This window comes from Meleagris gallopavo, chromosome 15 (assembly GCF_905368555.1).
Source record: "Meleagris gallopavo chromosome 15, MGAL_WU_HG_1.1, whole genome shotgun sequence".
Classification (NCBI taxonomy): Eukaryota; Metazoa; Chordata; class Aves; order Galliformes; family Phasianidae; genus Meleagris; species Meleagris gallopavo.
The window spans coordinates 914,384-920,761 of record NC_139418.1 but is presented as its reverse complement, the minus strand read 5'-3'; the positions used below and the strand labels follow the sequence as shown (position 1 = coordinate 920,761).

At 55.6% G+C, this 6,378-nt stretch overlaps 1 pseudogene; it reads right to left on the bottom strand.

Annotated features, from left to right (window-relative positions):
- Positions 1-2,332: 2,332 nt before the first annotated feature.
- LOC104915508 (protocadherin alpha-5 pseudogene) lies at positions 2,333-6,022 on the bottom strand (annotated as a pseudogene).
- Between the last annotated feature and the right edge of the window lie 356 nt (positions 6,023-6,378).

Genomic DNA, 6,378 nt, shown 5'->3' with positions numbered 1-6,378 from the left:
CTGTGCGCTTGGCCTCTTCTCCGGTTTTTCTACTGTCAACCTCTATCCATTGCTGTAGCAAATAAGATTTTCAGCATACAGTTTCCAGCTCTTGTTCAATCTCACTCTTTCTTTACCTAATGCACAATATTACCTCAGACAATAATCTTCACTGCTAAAGACACACAAAACTATATACCCAGGCTGTACTTGACCACTATCACAACACCTGTATGTTGATCCACCACACAGACTGAACCCAGCTCTACGTCCCTATCTCACTATGACCCAGGGCTGTGCAGATCCCCACCTTAGGATCATAGGATGGTTTGGGTTGGGCGGGACCTTTAGGATCATCTACTTCCAATCCCCCTGATATATGCAGGGTCACCTCCCACTAGACCAGGTTGCCCAAAGTCCCAGCCTCCCTGAAAGCCTTGAATGCTTTCAGGGAGGGAGCATTCACAATCTCACTGGACAATCAGTTCCAGTGTCTCACCACCGCCACAGTAAAGAATTTCTACCTGATATCTAGTCTAAATCTTTCCTCTTCCAGTTGAAAACCATTTTCTCTCATCCTGTTACTAACGTCCTTATAAAACTCCCTCCCAAGCTTTCCTGTAGGCCCCCTTACGTACTGGAAGGTCGCTAAAGACTTTCCCTCACTACTCACATCAGGAACAGCTGGGGGGTAACTGCTGAGGCTGGCAGTGTCTGCCAGGCACTTCCCAGCTGCAGGAACCACACTCGGAAGGCTCTGCACCATCTCAGCCATCTCAGACAGAAAGGATACCAACACCTGCATCACATTACTCATTGGTAGTGGCACAGCTCTGATCACTCCTCTGGAAAATCAGAAGGAAACGTTCATCAGAAAACAGTCACCACTCTTCATCTCACATTCCAACACATTTCCTCTAGCAGGCAGGTGCCAGAGGAATGGAGTGTCCCTGGCTGGGGAAACGACACATCCCAATGGAACTCACAAACTCTTGTTTCCACAAGGAAAGAAGCACTCCACTTCAATTGCCACTCACAGGAAATAAGAAAACAGTGGCATCAAGGGATATGTGGAACTGCCATTGCCAGATCCTCTGAAGCCATACTCTAGCAAAATGCCTTGCCTAAAAATTCTCTGTTTCTTGCCATTATCTCATGGTGTTCCGTAACTCTCCATTCTCAAAACACATTAACAGCATATGTGTAAAGGGAAAACGTAACTGGGGTTTTGCTGCATCTACCTCTCAAGAAACAACTTTGTGGTGTAACAGCGATGAAAATCATTTTTGCTCAAGGGACGTAGGAAGAAAAAAAACCCAGGTGTCACTGGCCACCTCATATCAGATCATTTCAGAGAAGGATGAGCAAAAAGGAGGATGCGGGTTCTAAGGAGACACACTTGGTAAACAACAGCAGGAAACAGTGAACAAAGCTCCACAGATAAGCCAAACTGTGGGATTAGTAGCCACCAGCAGTGTAACAGTATCTCAAAATAACGAAGGAAGCCAAGGATTCCTTTTGACAGACTCTGCGTGCAGTATTCACCTGGAACATTAAGTTCATTCATTTCTCCTCCTCCCAAACTCAGAAAAGGAAGAAAGGAAAATGATCAGGTCCATAGAAGGCTGACAGGATGATCACACTCTGCAACGCCTCCTACTTGGGCAGGAGGTCTTCACACTCACAAAGAGAGGTTTGAAACACAACAATGCACACCACTTCAAATACAGGCCTGCAGAACAGAATGACTCTAGGAAGGAAAATCAACACGTACAGAATGCAAACCGCATTCACTTAAGTCACTTAACTCAAATTCAGCCTCACACATTCATGCATATATGGAACTCAACAGTGACTTCCTCCCTCCAATTTCCTGTGAATGACAGAAATTATTACGCAGTGTTGAAGAAATCCCGCAAGACTGGGTGGAATTCAAAACAAGAGCAAATCATATATTCATAAACTCAAAGGAAACCATGAGCATTTGGAAACTATTTACTATCATGGGAATGGAAAGGCCTCAAAGTATCACTTATTAAGGCATCCTAGTAATCTCCGCTCCCCACTCTGAACACATGGAAGACAAACATACATCTCTTATTCTTGACTTCCGTCATATGCCTTTATCTTCCCAATACTTTTCTCATTCTTCAAAGAGAGGGAACCTCATTCAAGGACAAACTCCACATCTTCAAACTGCCACAATGACTTACAAGAAATACCACACCAGTACTCCGTACTCAGCATTCACTCTGCCTTTCACAGAGCATTCTGAAAACTGCACCATGTAGCCGTGCACTCAGCACCTGGCAGGCGTTAAGCACATCACTCACATACTTCTTCAATTCTTACACCAATGCATAGGGACAAGAACAAAGCAAAGAAAAAAAGACTAAAGTAAACAGATAAGAAGGAAGGGAGAAAGGACTAGGCAAAAGGCTCGCGAGAGGCACTGACCGTGTCCAGCAGAGAGGGCGGCTCGTGCGGCGTCTCCTTCGGCGCGGGGCCGGGCGGCGGCGGGCAGTTGGGGCTGAACACCATCAGGTCGCTCTTGCCCGCGCCGTCCGTGGCCACGCACAGGCTCCGGCTCTGGCGCTGCGAGTACGACCAGCTGCCCACCTCGCTGGCGAACACCAGCGTCGCCGGCCCGGGCCCCGCCGGCACGGCCGCCCGCGGCGCCCAGCGCCCGGCCCCGTACAGCACCGCCGCCAGCACCAACACGCTCGACACCGCGCAGATGCCCGCCACCAGCCACACGTTCGTCGCCGCCGCCGCCGTCGCAGATCCGCCCGCCCCGCCCGCCGCCGCCCAAGCCCCCGCCCCCGCCGACACCCCCGCCGACACCGCCGCCTCGCCGCCCTCCACCAGCGACACGCTCAGCGTGGCCGTGGCCGAGCGCGGCGGCTCCCCGGGGTCCCGCACCACGATCAGCAGCCTCTGCCGCGGGCCGTCCGCCTCCTCCAGCGCCCGCGCCGTGCTCACCTCGCCGCTGTACAGCCCCACGCGGAACGGGCCCTCGCCCCGCGGCTCCCGCAGCTCGTAGCGCAGCCACGCGTTGTAGCCCGAGTCCGCGTCCACCGCGCGGATCTTCGCCACCACCTGCCCCGCCGGAGCACCCCACGCCGCCCGCGCCCACAGCGACCACGACGGCGACGACGCCGAGCCCGACGAGCCCGACGAGCCCGGAGAACCTGCCGAGCCCGACGCCCGCGAGCCCGGCTCCGCCGCCGAGCCCGCAGCCCACGGCCCCGGCCCGCCGCCCGCGAGCGGCAGCAGCTCCGGCGCGTTGTCGTTCTCGTCCACCACGAACAGCTGCACCGTGGCGTTGCCGCACAGCGGCGGCTCCCCCGCGTCCACCGCCCGCACCTCGAACTGCAGCACCTGCAGCTCCTCGTAGTCCAGCGGCCGCAGCGCCCGCACACGCCCGCTCTCCGCGTCCACCGACACGTAGCTCGACGCCGGACGCCACCCCGAGCCCGCGCCCATCCCCGCGCCGCCCTCCCACACCGAGTAGCTCACGCGCCCGTTGCCCGCCTCGTCCGGGTCCCGCGCCCACAGCCGCGCCAGCTCCGCGCCCGCCGCGTTGTTCTCCCGCGCCAGCACCGTGTACACGGCCTGCGCGAACGCCGGCGCGTTGTCGTTCACGTCCGACACCGGCACCCGCAGCCCGCGGCTGGCGCGCAGCGGCGGCGCCCCGCCGTCCTCCGCCCGCACCTCCACCTCGTACTCCGACACCCGCTCCCGGTCCAGCGCCTCCCGCAGCACCAGCGAGTACGAGCCCGCGAACGTCGCCACCAGCCCGAACGGCGACGGCGGCCGCACCGCGCACCGCACCCGACCGTTCGGCCCCGAGTCCCGGTCCGACACGCTCAGCAGCGCCACCACCGTCCCCAGCGCCGCGTCCTCGGGCACCGGCACCGACAGCGACGTCACCCACACCTCGGGCGCGTTGTCGTTCACGTCCAGCACCTCCAGCTCCACGCTGCTGTGCCCCGACAACGGAGAAAAACCTTTATCTCTCGCCTCAATGCGAAAGTCAAACACACTGACTTCCTCGAAATCTAAGGCACCTGTGAGTCTGATCTCCCCTGTCTCTGGATGGACAGCAATTAGATCTTTTCCACTGAGTGGAATGAAGCTGGTGGCGCTGTAGGTCACTTCGCTATTAATTCCCTCGTCCGGATCCGTGGCTGCCACTCGTGCCACCAGCGTCCCCTCCGCCGCGTCCTCCGGCAGCTGCACTTTATACACCGACTGGTTGAACTGCGGCGCGTTGTCGTTCGCATCCAGCACCGAGATCACCAGCTGCACCGTGCCCGTCAGCGCCGGCCTGCCCCCGTCACTCGCCGTCACCACCAGCCGGTGCTCCGACAGCGACTCGCGGTCCAAAGGTCTCTTCAATACAAGATCAGGTATAATATTCCGATCATTTGCTCTTTGTAATTCCAGAGCGAAATGCTCGGACGGGCTCAGTGTATATGAGAGCTGCGCATTCGATCCGATATCCGCATCCGACGCGCCCTCCAAAGGAAACCGGGAATTCAGTGGGGAGTTCTCTGAGACGCTGATGTTTTTGGAGGCGGCGGGGAAGCGCGGCGCATTGTCGTTGATGTCGGTGACCTCCACCTCCACGTGGAAGACGCGCAGCGGCCGGTCCAGCAGCACCTCCAGGCGCAGGGCGCACGGCGCGCTCTTCCCGCACAGCTCCTCCCGGTCCAGCCGCGAGCTCACCACCAGCGCCCCGCTCGCCCCGCTCACCTCCACGCTCGCCCGCCGGCCCCGCGACACCAGGCGCAGCCGCCGCGCCTCCGCCTCGCCCGCCTCCAGGCCCAGGTCCTGCGCCAGCCGCCCCACCACCGTGCCGGCCTCGGCTTCCTCCGGCACCGAGTAGCGCACCTGACCGCCGACCAGCGCCCAGGCCGCCTGCAGCACCAGCACCGCGGCCCCCCAGCTCCGCCGCGCTGCTCCACCGCCGACCATCGCCCTCAACGCCGCACCGCTCCTTCTCTTCTCCGCGATACGCACCTCCCGACCCGCCTGCTCCAAACCCTCCGGCCGCGCTCGCCCCCGCAATCCTTCCTCACGGGACGCGCCTCCTCCTCCCCGCCGCTCCTCTTGCTCTGCCTTCTTTTCTATGGCACCGGAAGGTGTTCCCCTCCTTTCCTCGGATCGCATCGCACGTTCCTTAGCTCAGAGCGCCATCATGTGGCTCGTGCAGGGAATTGCGTCTTGTGCAGGATTCGCTTCATCTTCACTATTTTTCATTCTTTTCTCTTCATTGCTCTTTCTGTTGTTTTTGTTTCTTTTTCTTCTTTGTTTTCCCGAATCTTTACCTATCGCTCGGTACCGTTTCCGCAAAAGTACTTGTCTTTTTAGCTACTATGAGACTTTGAGTAACTTTTCATCCCTCCTTTCCAAATGAAATGGGCGTGCAGGAAATGCATTGAATTTTGCTTTGTGGGGCCGCTTCCACGATGACTTTGATCATTGCTCCTCTGTTAGAACCCTTGTGGTTTACCTGAAATGTTTCTGAAAACATGCTCCATTCCCATGGTCTTCTATACTACTCTTAGTACAAAATATATCTAAAATGAATGCATTTTTAGCCTAACCACTGGAAGCTCTGGTTCACGGGCTATTCATGTAAGTCTTATAAGGATTGAGTGGAGAGAGAAAAGTGAGAAACAGCTTCCCTTTTTACACTCATGACCAGTGGCTTTTCCCCACAGTTTATTTGTGTTTAATTTCTGATGAGTTCACACTGTACAAATTCTAATCAGAAAGACATACTATCTTTAATCCTGCATCTTTGTATCTTATCTGTATTTCCTTACCGCAACCAATGGCATGCTCATTGCTCTGAGCAAGCATTCAGACAGAGCACGTTTCCTATCCCAGATTCCTTCATGCAGGGCAGAGTGGAGGTTCAGCCTCTGAAGATCAAGTGTGGTTTTTTTCTTCTGCGATGCTCTTGAGCAGAGAAGCTCATGAGGAAGGTAAGCAGCAACTTCCAGCAGATACTGCATCATCCAGGGATGGAGACTTTCATTAATACGTCCCTAACACTTTCAGAATATAATGGAAGAGGCTTTCTTCTGCATTTCCATTTTTTATTATTACCCCAGACTGACAGAGACAAAAATGAGTCCTGCCCTGTGTAAAAGCTTCTGTCGGATTTTTTCCAGAAGCAGGCAGACTGTGAGCAAATAGAGGAATGCAACAAGTAGTATTCTGCAAGGCACATTCTTTTGCAGCTTCACGTAGACCACAGATGTAACAGCCTGGATAGAGACTAATGTCTTGACCACTGCGTAGAAATTCTGGGACAGACTTTATATATACAAAAAACACCAAACACACTCCATGTGAATCCAGAATGAAAGGTGTTTAAAGAGCGTA